This window comes from Balaenoptera borealis (assembly GCF_965194805.1).
Source record: "Balaenoptera borealis genome assembly, chromosome: 6".
Taxonomy (NCBI): Eukaryota; Metazoa; Chordata; class Mammalia; order Artiodactyla; family Balaenopteridae; genus Balaenoptera; species Balaenoptera borealis.
This window is the reverse complement of record NC_138863.1, coordinates 122,740,733-122,755,701: the sequence shown is the minus strand read 5'-3', so window position 1 is coordinate 122,755,701 and position 14,969 is coordinate 122,740,733. Positions and strand designations below refer to the sequence as shown.

Here is a 14,969-nt window from a genome sequence, read left to right as displayed (position 1 = left end):
TGCCAAAACAGAAAACTGGCAAGGCTGCCCTGGGTCATATGGCTACCACAGAGCCAGAATTCAAAGGGTCGGGCACCTAGGCTGAGCTGTCAGGCAGGCACACAGGGTGAGTCCCTTCTGCGCTCCACACTTCCAAAGCGAGCCCTGCTCTGCTCCAGGAATCGCTCTGATGGCCAATTACCTCTGCAGAGTTCTATTTTCTGCTGTGGAATTCACCTTTGCTTTTATTTACTTATATTTTTGAAATAGCTTTAAGGAGATAAAATTCACATACTGTATACTCCTTCTATGTAAAATGCAGTTCAATGTTTTTCTGTATATTCACAGAGTTAGGCAAGCAATCACAATTAATTTTAAAATGTCTGGAGCCCCCCCCCCCAAAGAAAGGCTGTAACCTTAGCTATCGGTCTCCAATCTCCCCAGTCCCCCACCTCCAGCTGTGTCAGCCACTCATCCACTTTCTGTCTCTATGGATTTGCCGATGGAGGAGATTTCATATAGATGAAGTCATACATCATGTTCCCTTTTGTGACTGGCTTCTTTTGCTTCACATAACGTTTTCAAGGTTCATCGTAGGTAGCAGCTTGTATCAGTCTATCTGTATGGCTGAATGTCTTTCCATTGTGTGGATAGACCACATTTTGTTTATCCTTTTGCCAGTTGATGGACACTTGGGTTGCTTCCACTTTGCAGGTATTATGAATAATGCTGCTATGAACACTGTTGTACAAATTTCTGTGTGGACCTATGTCTCCAGTTCTCTTAGATGTACACCTAGGAGTGGAATCGCTGAGTCATATGGTAACTCCATAGCTAACCTTTTGAGGAACTGCCAGAGTGTTTCCAAAGTGGCTGCACCAGCTTCTAGTCTCACAAGGCAACTTCCCCTTTGACAAGACTGAGTTCAAACTCTGGCCCTGTCCTTTCGTGGAACTTCTAGCTTCTAAGAAGGATTAAGGCACAATTCAACTTTTTTTTTTCTTAAAATATCCGCTTAGGTCTGACCTTGGAATTCTCGTTGACTTTTACTACTTTGATTTTATTTTTCTAGATAAATATCACTATCAACATCTTATGTGTTTTTTTAATACTTTGTATAATGAGACCTTTCCAACAATTTACAGTTCACGTTTGATGAAATTGACACTAAAAGCAGTTTAGCAATATGCTGAAGGCCTACACTTTTTTACAGGAGTAACATTTTCCCTTGAAGTAGAGTTTCTCCACTCTGGCCCTGGGCGTTTGGGACTGGATAATCTTTAGTTGAGGGTGTGGTATTCTGTACTATGCTTCTTGTGTGGGATGGTCAGCGGCATTCCTGAATCCCTGGGTCCCCCCGTCCCCAGCACCGGAAACATCACCAGACATGGAGTCATGTGAGCTGTTTGTATATTTTGGAAATTAACCCTTTGTCGGTCGCATGGTTTGCCAATATTTTCTCCCATTCTGTAGGCTGTCTTTTCGTTTTGTTTACAGTATCCTTTACTGTGCAGACACTTTTAAGTTTCATCAGGTCCCATTTGTTTATTTTCGTTTTTATTTCCAGCACTCTGGGAGGTGGATCAAAAAAAAATATTGCTGTGATTTAGGTTGAAGAGTGTTCTGTCCATGCGTTCCTCTAGGAGGTTGGGATTAACATATACACACTACTATATATAACACAGACAACCAACAAGTGCCTACCGTATAACACAGGGAGCTCTGTTCACTATCTTGTAATAACCTCTAATGGAAAAGAATCTGAAAAAGAATAGTTCTATATGTATTATATATCTGAATAACTTTGCTGTACATCTGAAACTAACACAATGTTGTAAATCAACTGTACTGCAAGTAAAAAATAAATAAATAAAGGGGAAAAAAACCCACCACCGCCAACCTTAGAGTTTTATGACAATAAAATGATAAATGTATACGGATATGCTTAGCACATTATTTGGCCATGCTAGAAAATTATAAAGTTAGGTTTGTGCTTAAAAAAAAAATCATCACCAGACATTGCCAGAAGTCCCCTGCATGAGATTGGGGGAACAGGAGGCCGGGGTAGATGGGGGTGGAGAATTTCCCTTGGTTGAGCACTGCTGGGTTCAGGGAATAATTCTGAGATTGCAGAGTCTCAGAAAGCAAGGGCTTGCTTTATGTCTCCCTCCCTTTCTGTTTTTCTCTCATTCTCAGTCCAATTCCTAACAGATCTTTGCATTTCAGCCTTCATCTTATTTCAGTGTCTCTTTTCATGGTTTGAAGGCAGAAACATGGAAATCGGGTGGCTGTCGCAGCACCTCTAACCACTGGGCATACAGTCACACCAGGACACACAGAGCTCAGCCCAGGCCAGAGCAGAGTCCCCGAAGACTCTATTTCCAACCCCGGAAATGACCTGTTACAAATCTCCTTGATGCCTTTACTCGCCTGTTAACCCTTGCTCAAGACCCCGCCACTTATAATTTCTAGCAATTTAAACAGATTACTTAATCTCTCTCAACCTGCTTCTCCATCTGTAAAATAAAGACACAGCTGCCTGGCTTGACTTGGAAGTTTCTAGGCTTTACCTTCCCCAGAAAACCCAATTCAGCTGTTTTTCCATATCCCTTCATACCAACCTTTACTTAATAGTTCAAAGGTAGTTTCAGTTTTTGAGAGAACAAAGTGGGGAATATCTAAATAATTGAATAAGGCAGTCTTAAAATGTCAATCACATCATAAAAGAGCATATTCCAATTATTAGTACCATTATACCACAATTTAGGTCCTGAGTCCTGTTTTTCTTGGAGACAATTTATCCATCAATTATGAAATTCTATTAACCCTTCCCTACACATGGTGGTTTGAATTCACATATTTCTTCAGATTTCTTCTCCAACTTTGGTTCTATCCCTTATCACAGGAGCTGGGAATTTTCTGATGGCCTCCCTTCTTTTCCCAGCCTCTGACCTCTTTCTGGTACAGGACACCTTGAACTATCTAGAGAGCAAGGTTATTAGTGTAAGTCCTCTACAGACGAATGAGTTCCGTTCTGAGAGCACGTTCATAAGTCCAATTTGTTCATAAGTCCAACAAAGTTAGCCTAGGTACCTAACTAACACAATCGGCTATATAGTACTGTACTGTAATAGGTTTATAATACTTTTCACACAAATAAGACATAAGAAACAAACACAAAAATAAAGGAAACATTTTTAATCTTACAGTATAACACCTTGCAAAGTACAGTAGTACAGCACAACAGCTGGCATCCAGGGGCTGGCATCGAGCGAACAGGCAGGAAGAGCTACCAACTGGAGGAGGGGGAGGAGGTGGGAGATGGTAGAGCTGAAGGATTGTCAGCAATAGGAGACGGAGGGCAAGCTGCAATGTCACTCACGCCTGACGTTGATGGCACAGGTTCTGGTTTCTTGCTGGATTCAATTCTATATACCCTCTTGAAAAAACGATCCAATGATGTCTAGTTAGTAGGTCTTTTTTTCTCTTCATAGATGATAGTGTAGCACTGGATTGCACTGTGAACGGCTGCTGCAAACTTCGTGTCCCGTTCTACATTCAGGTCCTGTGCCTCAAAAACTAACAGTGCCTCCTCAAAGAAAGAAAATCCCAACTGATTCACTAGTTTCTGTACAGCAGAAACTAACGCAACATTGTAAAGCAACTATACTCCAATAAAAATTAATAAAAACAAAATAAAGAAAACCCCCGTGCCATTTCCTGCGTCGTGACTCTCTTCGGTTCTTCAGTTACTTCTTCTTCCTCTTGTCTCTCTTCATCCTTTCTCTCGGCCTCCAATTCCATCAGGTCTTCATTAGTAAGCTCCTCGTGTTGCAGAGCAAGGAGCTTAATGAAGCCGTCTTGCAGGTCTAGCTCCACCTTCTGGCTGAGGGTCACTAAGTTGCTGAAGACCACGTTAGCATGTTTGAAAGTTCGGAACTTGAAGGTTCACATGTAGGGGATTTACGGTATCAACCTTGCAGCAAAAATCCCTCCAATGGGTCATGGAGCCCAGAGAATGAAACTCAGATGCTTATCTTGACAATCGATGCCTCTGTAATCAAGTCTCCATCTGTCCTCACCATCTTATTTCCCAATATTTCTACACAAATTCCCTACTCTAGCTAGACTAGTGTATTCATTATGCTCCTAGTGAATGCACTAAGCTAATTGAGCCTTCCTCTCCCAGCCTCTACTTCACCTGTATGCTGTCCTCCACTATCCAAATTCACATCCAATGCCCAGCTTTTGTCCTAGTGCTTCCTTTCCTTAACTATAGGGACAGGAATATATATATATATTTTTTAACTTTCTATCACAGTCACCTAGCACAGCACAAAAAGTACTGAATGATTAAGAGAATAAGTTAATAAACCAGGAAATAAAGGAAGCAGGCTTTCCTTGACCAGATCAATACATAGAGATTTCTCCTTTTAAGTTCATATAACATCCACTGTCTGATCTATTCATTTAGCTCGTATTATTTACTGCCTTGTACCATTAATTAACTCTTCATCTCTGTAAGTACTATCTCCCCGATGGGATTAAAAGTTCCTAGGGGTCAGAGTCTGCATCGTGTTTTGGTATCCCCCCTCGGCATCAAAAGAGCAACATCCTACCCTCTCCAAACTCTCCTTGATTGGTTGAGCATCAGACTAGCTGAACCTCCACTGCCAAGTGTCAGCAGCAGGGCCCCCTCTGGCATCTAAACCATAAATCACAGGTTAAACCTTTCCTGGTTGTGAAAGCCTAGTTCATATGTCAAGATAACCTGGATCCTCAGAACCCTTGGTCAGCATCTGGGAGGGAAACAGCTGGGTTTGCCATACACTGGGGTCAGATATAAACTGGGACATGTTCTTGGTCGGCGGTGAAGGCATAGTGTCTCTAGGATGGACTTGAATGCTCGGCACCAGTGTCTACATGATAAAAATGAAGGTCAGCTCCAGAGCCTGATATTTCTCTGTCACCTTTAGGAGACAGCCCAAACTCTCGTGTCCCTGACCAAAATTCTGCTTCATCTTTTGCCTGTGCGCCTTCGCTCTCTGTGATCCAGGCACCCTAAGCCACCTGTGGGGTCTTACACATCTAGATCTCCCCCTATTTCTCTCCTCTAATTGGAGCATCCTTCCCTTCCTTCTTTGTTTGACCAAATTCTATTCATTCTTCAAAACAGAGCTGTGTTATCCCTGCCCCTAGGAAGCCTTCCCTTTTTCACCCTTTCTGGTGCCTCTTCCCTTGTGCTCCCCCTGTACCCTGAGAATCTGTCCTACTGCATCATCAGTGCCCAATACTGTCCCTTTCAACAGCAGAGGGCAATACCTCCATCCTCAGATTTGAGTACAGTATCAGCAGAAAGTAGACACTTCAAAAGCTTCCTGAATTAAATGTGTAATAGGGAAGAACAAATCCAGCTCCATATTAGATCTGTTTCTCTTACCTTAACCTTTGTATTCTATTGCTTTTGCTTCAAGTTAAGAATGTTGCCCAAAGCCTGAAATATACAGGATAGCCCATTCTCAAGATTCTGACCTTTAAGGGGATAACACTTTTCCATTCATATAGAGGTAAAAAGTTGCAGAATGGAGAATAACAATTGTCCTATTGGAGGTTTACAGGAACATCGTGACCTGACCTAGGTGAACAGCTGCAAGAACAAAGGATTCCAACACCAAGAAATCTGCAGCAACCAGCCACAACCCTCCCTCACCTTGCCTTAAAAAATGCTTTGCTGAAACCCTTCCTGGAGTTTGGGGCTTTTGGGGGTCATGAGCTACCCATTCTCCTTGCATGGCCCTGCAATAAAACTTTCTCTGCTCCAAACTCTGACATTTTGGTTTGTTTGGCCTCACTGTGCATTGGACATAGGAACTTGTGTTCGGTAACAAATAGAGGCAAAGTGAATTATATGAAAGAATTATTAAAGTAGAAAACAAGCAAAGGAAATGACAGCAGTTTTGACTATTAAATTATTTTCCCATAAGACGAATCTAGTTCTCTCTGTTTCTCTTTTGAGTGAAATGGAGAAGAAGGAAGAGTAAGCTAAGTCATCATCATTACTCAGGCCTGAAAAAGCTACACATGCCCGGGAGATCTCTCCTTTGGTAAACATTCCCAGGCTTTGCTTGATATCTTGAAGCTTCGGCAATGGCAGTTCTCAGTTTCCATAAAGTGGAATGCCTCATCACACATCTGTCTTCCCGAAACTCTAACTCTGTGCCCAGCCAGACAGCTTGTTGTGACAGTCATGGCCCTGTGGCTATCATTTGTTTGCCCTCATGAATGGGATTTTCTCATCAACATTATCTTAGCTAAAACACAGAGGCATTAATGACAGCTTAATTGAAGCAGAGGATGAGGTTCACCAAGTCATCATGTTTACTTGATGTGCAGACGGTGGTGAGATACAAATGGATTCTATGAAAAAAAGGGTGATATTGGGGAAGCCGCTCTGTGAATTGCAGGACTGCAGACTAAAACCATCTGGCCACAAGTATTAATAGGGTGAGCACTTTTATCCTTCATGACACAGCTCTCCCTGCTGTCTCCCCACCTCTGGGAGCCCTACTGGCCTTTATCTGATTAGTACTTCCCCTGATTATAGCTCATTCTTGGGTTTGACACATTCTGCATTGTAGAACTGTTGTAACATGAATATTGGTTAAAAATCACTTTTAACTCTTCTTCCACTGTTGACATGAGACGCTTCTTCCACTGTTGACATGAGCTGCTTCAGAAATGTTTTGGAGGTCAATTCTAGTCGTTCATTTATTCAGACACTTGCTTATACATTAGGCAAATATTAGCGAGGGCCTGTTATAAGCGAGGTGTTATACTAGGCCTTGGGCAAATAGTGGTGAGCAAGGCAGGCGGTGTTCTTGTTCCCATGAATCCTTACGTTCTATGGTGACAGGAACACTGAGCAGCCAATTATATAGACATATGATTAACACACATTCTTTTTATAATTTATTTTATTGAAGTATAGTTGATTTACAATGTTGTGTAAATTTCTGCTGTACAGCTAAGCAATTCAGTTATATATACATATATAGTGTATATTTTAATATATATATACTTTCTTATATTCTTTTCCATTATGGTTTATCACAGGATATGGACATAGTTGCCTATGCTATACCGTAGGACCTTGTTGGTTATCCATTCTATATATAATAGTTTGCATCTGCTAATCCCAAACTCCCAATCCATCCCTCCCCCAACCCCCTTTCCCCTTGGCAACCACAGGTCTGTGCTCTATGTCTGATAATACATATTCTTATGAGCTAAATTGTGCCCCCCAAAATCCATATATTGAAATCCTTACCCCCCCCCCACCCAGTACCTGAGTATGTGTCTGTACTTAGAGATAGGACCCTTAAAGAGGTAATGAAGGTAAAATGAGGTCATTTGAGTAGGCCCATAGTCGATATGACCGGTGTCCTCACAAGAGGAGGATAATAGGACACAGATGGGCAGAGAGAAAAGACCATGTGAGGATACAGAGAGAAGATGACCTCTACAAGCCAAGAGAGAGGCCCTCAGAAGAAACCAACCCTGCCCACACCTTGAACTAGCCTCAAGAACTGCGAGAAAGTAAATTTCTGTTAGGTCACCTAATCCATGGTATTTTGTTATGGCAGTCCTAACAAACTAATACGTACATTTATACACATACTTATGGTCAGTGCTACGAAGGAGAAGAACCAGAAGACTCAATAAAGGGGCAGCTGGCCTGCTTTGGGAAGGTTTCTTGGGAAAATATCAATTGAGATAAATCCTAAAAAAAAAACAAGTGGGATGGTGTGGACCATAGCTGTAGGAGGATTTATTTAATTTAAACAAAGCCAATGATAAATAATCATCCAATAACCTCCAGGACGGCTGCTGATCAAAGGCTGCGCCATTAGAATTTCATCCTATCTTCAGCTAGAGAAAGAACAAGTCAGTCCCAGCATTCTACTAAGTATAGAAAATTAATGACTGAGTAGAACAGATTGTTTAGTAATTTGTAATGCTGGAATGCCCTGTGTCTAACTACTGAAAAAATGTAAGGTGGTTGAGGAGATATGATGAACATTGTTGCTTGCATCTAGGGACTCAGTGGAATAAGCTGAAACGGCCTCTCCAATAAGCCATTTGCCTCCACTAAAAACATTTCCGTGGCATCTGGTTGATTTCTGGATCTTTGCTCATCATGTGTCCTTTGGCCCTGGGATTCTGTTCCGTGCCTGGCAATTGGCTTTCCCCTTCTATCTTTCCAGCTTATAATCGTTTTACAGCCCCTGCTGCCAGGTTGAGATCTCTCAGTGTGAAGACTCCGTTCCCCATCTTCTGGGTTGCATTTAGTTGTGCAGAGACTCATTTCTTACTCCTGAAAATTCCACTCTGGGTTTGATGCCTCTAGTATATCAAAGCAGTAGATTGTGCAGCTAAATGCTCGGGAGAGAATACTCTCTAATGATAAGCCATTAGATGGTCTTTCTGCCATTTGACCTTACTGAGGCTTGTTCTGTTCTCTGCGGTGACATAAATATATAAAAATTCTCATCTAGGGGCTTCCCTGGTGGTGCAGTGGTTGAGAATCCACCTGCCAATACAGGGAACACGGGTACGATCCCTGGTCCAGGAAGATCCCATGTGCTGCAGAGCAACAAAGCCTGTGCACCACAACTACTGAGTCTGTGCTCTAGAGCCCATGAGCCACAACTACTGAGCCCGCATGCCACAACTACTGAAGCCTGAGTGCCTACAGCCTGCACTCCACAACAAGAGAAGCCATCACAATGAGAAGCCCGCACACCACAACAAAGAGTAGCCCCCGCTCACTGCAACTAGAGAAAGCCCGCACGCAGCAACGAAGACCCAATGCAGCCAAAAATAAATAAATTTATATAAAAAAACCCTCTCATTTCTGAGAAAGTCTGTCCCACGTTAAAAGAACCTTATCACGACTCTGTCTTGTTTTTCTCTCCACATGCAATAGCTCCAGTACTATTGAAGGTCCTGTATACTCTGATAACTCCCTTACCTATCAATCAACACACACACACACAAGAGTATCCTACTGTGATTAAAAGATGGTCGCAAAAACAAAACTAAACACAACTTCTCAGATTTGGCTCCTTGGCACCTAACTCTATACGGATCACAGAGAGTAACATGCAGAGCCTTTCTGGGACAACCAAGCATCTCATTCACAAAAGTCACTGTATGAAAGAATCCCAGGTTATCATTCTTCCTCCCTCAGATGCACCACAATGTGGGGAGTTGAGAAACACGACCTCTGGCAGGGGGCTTGGCCCTGCTGAATACACCTAATTAAGGCCACTTACCCCGTTTTCGAAAGAAGACTCTGGGGTTGATGATTTCTTTGAAGAAAGTAAGGGACATGGTTGACCTCCTGTTTTCCCTCAAGAACTCAGATGAAGGTTTAGAAGGGACTTGAGTAATTCTAGACCAACTCTCTCCTTTAGCTACAAAGGACAATGAGGTCTAACAGAATAAAACTCACATTCTGCATCAATGCAGAGCATAGCTAAGCTGGAGTTCTGGACGCTAAGGCCTGAGTTCAAGGTCTTTGCCCAGATTGGCTTTTCAGTGAGAACTTGATGTTTAGAGAAGCACTACAGCAGAAAAAAACAGACTTCAAATTTTCAGGACTGAAGCCCCCAAACTTCTTTCTTCCTATTCTCATTCCTATTCTCATTCCTATTCTCATTCTCATTCTCATCAGCAAAATAAAAATAACATCGAAATGTCAGGCCATTTGCAAAATAATTATAGTGGTGCCGGCTTTTTTTGGTTACTGAATGTTTCACTTGCAATTCAAAACACTCTGCCTCGATTGTCTAAAGAAATGAACCAGGTGGTCTCCTTTCCTTTTGCACAAGTTCCTGTTTTCTTAGTCATCCAGATTGGTTTGGACAATGACAATCTACATTCTAAGCACCTTTTTAAGAGTCTTTAAAAATGGCAGCCATTTGCTCCTCAAAAATAGAACGTGGTATCAATCGTTCCAGGGGTAGGTATGGCCCTGAGAGAGAAAGTGGTCCCCAAGACACATGGAACCTGGGGAGTAGTGGTGAGGAACTAGAGTTTGAAATGCATAAAGGAGGAAATCCAGGTGTTTTTTTGTTTATTTAAGATTTGCAGAGTTGGCTGTTCTCATCCCTGAAGGGGGACATGGGAGCAGCAGGGCTCCTGGAAGGTTTCCTCTCCGTTGCCATGCAGCCCCCAGATTTCCACGTGGGGTCGGACGCACAGGGGTGACGAGAATGTGGGCAAAGCTGTGCGACGCATAGCAAAGTCTCTGGAAGCATCTAGGCTCTCACTTAGTACCCTTCATACTTACGTGATAATCTTACTAAGGAATCGGCCCTGAGCATTTAAAAGGGTCTGAAAAAAAATAAGTAAAAAAAATAAAAATAAATAAAAAGGTCTGAGAGGGACTTTCCTGGTGGCGCCGTGGTTAAGAATTCACCTGCCAGTGCAGGGGACACGGGTTCCAGCCCTGGTCCGGGAAGATCCCACATGCCGTGGAGCAACTAAGCCCGTGTGTCACAACTACTGAGCCTGTGCTCTAGAGCCCGCAAGCCACAACTACTGAGCCCACGTGCCACAACTACTGAAGCCTGCATGCCACAACTACTGAAGCCCATGTGCCTAGAGCCCATGCTCCACAACAACAGAAGCCACCGCAATGAGAAGCCTGCGCACCGCAATGAAGACTCAAGGCAGCCAAAAGTAAATAAATAAATACATAAAGAAACATTAAAAAAAAAAAGTCTGAGAAAAGTATGTCACATATACTCAATGACTATTTGTGTGTGTGTATATGTGTATGTTAATATATAGATATGCATAATTTACTTTATAACACTATATAGGCAATGCCAGCTAAAGTGGAGTAAAAGTCTATGAAGACAATGGATTCACGATCCCTTGTCAGCCGCACTTAACCCCCAAATCTGTCTATTGATGGGACCACCAAGTGAAATGTTTTGGGAAAACCCAACTTTAGATACTAAATAGGCTACTTTTGTTAAAAGCCTACCGTATATTTCATCTTTCATCTAAAGCAGAGTTTCTCTGCATTTGAATTCTTTATAAACACCTGACCATATCACAAATAAATATGGGGGGCAGCAAGATACACTGTGGTGACCATGGACTTGGGGATGCAAAGGAAAGGCCTGAGCTTGAACACCTACTTGTTCACTTGAACTTAATTTCTGACTCTCAATTTCAATTTCTGACTCTCAATTTCCCCTTGTGCCTGTTGGTAAAATAAGAACCACTTCATATGTTCCATGAGCTCTTTTTTTTTTTTCTGTAGTATTATATGACAAGGTCCTTGCATAATGCCTGACCTGCATGAGATCCACAGTAATTGTTGGTTCTACTGTCATATCACTTACAGTGAAAGGATGCCCTTGACTTTGCCTCATATCCACATGTACAAGGCTTTCAAGAAAGGAAATGACAAAAATAGAAAATAAAGAAAAATGCAACGGAGGGATTATTCCGTTGTCCTTCATCTCCCTGAAACTTCATCCCTTAGAACAACTAAATTCAGATGCCTTCTATTTTGAGGACGATTTCGCTTGGACTTCTCTTCCTGATTCCCAATGCAAACTGCACAAAATAACCACACACCCCCAAAACTATGCACACTGTATGAAGCTTTGGTAACAGGAGTGAATGTGCCAGGCATCTGTGTGCTGACCTTCTCATAAGGGTCACCTTCTCTTTTAGACCCAAGACGTTAGAAACACATGAACTACTCTCAAGTAAATCTTTAAATACCTGGATTCCCTGTTCAATTCATAATGTGCTATTTTCTATTTTCCATGAGGTACCATGTGTCAAGGGTAGCCCCAGTGGCCCTCAAAATTATTAGAACAATGTTTATTATTTTCTAATTTCTCATGTGAGATTTTTCTCTTATAAAGCCAACACAATCTCAAGTACTTGGAAAACAAGGTTCTTCAGAAATGTACAGGAGGAGAAAACTGTTCTTGTTAGTCTGATTTTTTTTTGTTTGTTTACCTGTCTTCTTCCCCCAGGTAGAACAATGCCAGTAGACACAAAGCCTTGATCCATTTCAAAGAAAAATAAAAGAAATTCCAAAATTTCTGAATTTTCCAAAATTCAGGAAATTCTTGGAGAAAGAAGCAAGCAAGAGTTTCCTGAGACAGACATCAGAATGTTTTTAAATTTTTCTTTTACTTGTTTGATTTTTTTTGAGAGACAGGTCTAAAATAACATGAATTTTTTTCTCCCTCTTTGCTGGATATTGGGGCAGCTTTAACCAGCCTCTCTCTCAGTCATAAACACATTTGAACGGACTGACACATGCTTAATAATACAGGTAACACCTGAATGCTTTAGAGCGAAGTGCCACTGGGCCCTGTACTATATTAAAACTGCATTTTTGACCTGAGGCCTACAAGTCTCTGTACTCAACCATCTCGCCGGCTGGAGAAAAACAGCCCAATGCCAGCTCACGATTTTTCTTCTTCAAATAAGGAAGATCGAGGTTTAACTTTTATAACACTGCACATGAAAAATGTTATGTTTCTAAGTGATTAACTCACCTCCACGACTAGAAATCTTAGAAATTTTATAAAAGTCCCATGACTGCACAAATTCACTCAGCTTTTATGACTCAAAGAGTGAGGCCTGTTTTTGCCTGAGGTCTTGAGTCAGTGTGGAAGAAAAAGAAATTTGCTAAATAGCTTCTCAACACTGTGCTAAAGGGTTTAGATCCACTATCTCATATTTAATCATCGTCACAGTCTTGTGATGTAAGGATTTTTTTTAATCTCATTTTGTAGGTAGACGCTAAGATGGTCCCCAATAATCCATGACTCCTAACATCTAGTGTGAGTGTTTCATCTAGCAATTTGAGGAAAGGAAGAGCTCTTGCCAGGGAAAAGGGAGGACTTCTTTGAGATCCTTGGTGTTTTTCGATGAAGTCTTTGATGTGGTTTATCCTATGAGAAATGTTAAATTTCTGGACACTCCTTTTCCCATTGGCTAACAAGATGTGTATATTAGTGATGGGTTCTAGACTGTTTAGTGAGACAGTAGACAACTTATTTTTATTCTCAACTTCAATACACTTTGCTTTAGAAACAATTTTTGGTGTAGCACTTCCCAGTCTGTGACTCTGTCCTGAGAAGGGCTGGAACACAGGCTTCGTTGACATACATACTTCTTTTTTCTTATCTTCAACTTTAACATCCACCTCCTTGTTATCAAAAACCCTGTAATTCTAAAGGTAATTCCCCTTTTTTGATGGCGTTCAGAAACTGCTGAGCTGCACCATCAAAATAACTTCTGAAATCATCACTGACTGTGAATCCATTTTTCCATAATTTTGTACTTACACCGACCAGGTTCTTTTGTTCAGTGGCAGACAAACATTTGACACCAACCTTCTGAGTTTCCTCAAAAAGGCTGGCAACAAAATAGTCACAATTTGTTTGCTGATTGTCACTGAGAGGTTGATGGTCACATCCTGTTTCACAAACCCGTTCTTCCTTTATACTTTCACGATTATCTGCTTCTTTCATTCTCTTTTGTCTTCCTCCTGGTGTGGCCGCTGGGCTGGAGCCCCTCAGACTGGGAGCACTGCCGCCCCCAGACCCTCTCAAGCTCGGTGGCCACGCTGCTGGGACCCTGTTCATCTCCCTCGGTGACTGCTGCCGGCACCGAGCACGTGCCAAGGCCGGCTCTGACTCCTAATATCTGAACCTTTGTATAATCCCTTTGACTTGAGCAAGGGCTAGACTTATTCGCTTTTTTCTAATGAATAGAATATGATGAAAAGGATGGGATGAGATATACAAAGACTGTGGCTTTTGTCCTGGGGGTTCTTTCTCACTCTCTCCAGGGTCACTCACTCTGGGGTAAGAGTGCTGCCCTATCAATGAGGCAGCCTTCTGGAGAGGGCGTGGGGATAAGTTTGGATCTTCTGAGGTCTGCCCACAGCCACAGGAGTTAGCCTGGAAGCAGAGTTAGCACCGGTTGAACCTTGAGACGACTGTCGCCCCTGCCAACAACTTGACTGCAGCCAGAATCGCCCAAAGGGCTCCTGGATTCCTGACTCTTAGAAAATCAGACATAACACGTGTGGTTTGCAACTAATACGTGTTGGTATAATTTGTTACGCAGCTGTAGATAACAAATGCACTCTCATTTACATGGGAGACAAAGTTAAGAAGTTCATCTAGGGCCCCAGACTCACTAGTAAGGGGAAAAGGTGCCTTTGGAACCTGCCTCTCTGACTCACAGACCCAGGCCCTTCTGTTATTTCCAGGGGTTTGAAACTGTATACAAGACCCTGTGTTCCTTCCTTTGAAGTAATAGGCTTTTGCTTTAGTCTCCCAGGCCTACGCCGAGTCTCAAAAGGCTGCTCAAGAGTTAATGATTAGGAAAAAAAAATAGTTAATGATTAGGAATGTGAAGATGTAGAAACAAAGAATAGCTGTTGGGCTGGGAAACTGGTAACAATTTAGACTATAAATCAGCCACATGGCAGAATCACCAAATTTCCAATTCCCTGAAAGATAAAGATAAAGACCTGACACATATTCCAAAGGTTTTTTTTTTACAGGAAGCTAACCGCCCCCCCAGATGAAAATTGCTGAACACAACAACATAGACCCTAGACTGGTTGAAACCAGAAGGTTGATGATGCTGGAAACTTCACCTTCATGCCAACCAATCTGAGAACTGTGCACAAGCTGACCATACACCCTGCAGCTCCCTCCCCCACACTGACTGCCTTTAAAACCCCTTACCTGAAAGCCATTGGGGAGTTCAGGTCTTTTGAGCATGAGCTGCCCCTTCTCCTTGCTTGGTGCCGTGCAATAAAATTATACTTTCTTTCACCACAATTCGGTGTCAGTAGATCGGCTTTACTGCACATGGGTGAGCGGACCCAAGTTTGGTTTGGTAACAGGTTCAAAGGGCTTTTTTGT

The 14,969-nt window shown here is 42.2% G+C and overlaps 1 protein-coding gene, 1 long non-coding RNA gene and 1 pseudogene across 3 annotated transcripts in view; 1 reads left to right on the top strand and 2 right to left on the bottom strand.

Annotated features, from left to right (window-relative positions):
• Nucleotides 1-14,969, bottom strand: part of CNTNAP5 (contactin associated protein family member 5) — an 862,652-nt gene that overhangs the window by 361,819 nt on the left and 485,864 nt on the right. The window lies entirely within an intron of this gene.
• LOC309631478 overlaps nucleotides 1-14,969 on the top strand; it is a 571,739-nt gene that overhangs the window by 171,615 nt on the left and 385,155 nt on the right. The window lies entirely within an intron of this gene.
• On the bottom strand, nucleotides 11,235-14,692 carry LOC309631451 (UBX domain-containing protein 2A pseudogene; annotated as a pseudogene). The gene has a single exon. The product of its transcript is annotated as a UBX domain-containing protein 2A pseudogene (transcript).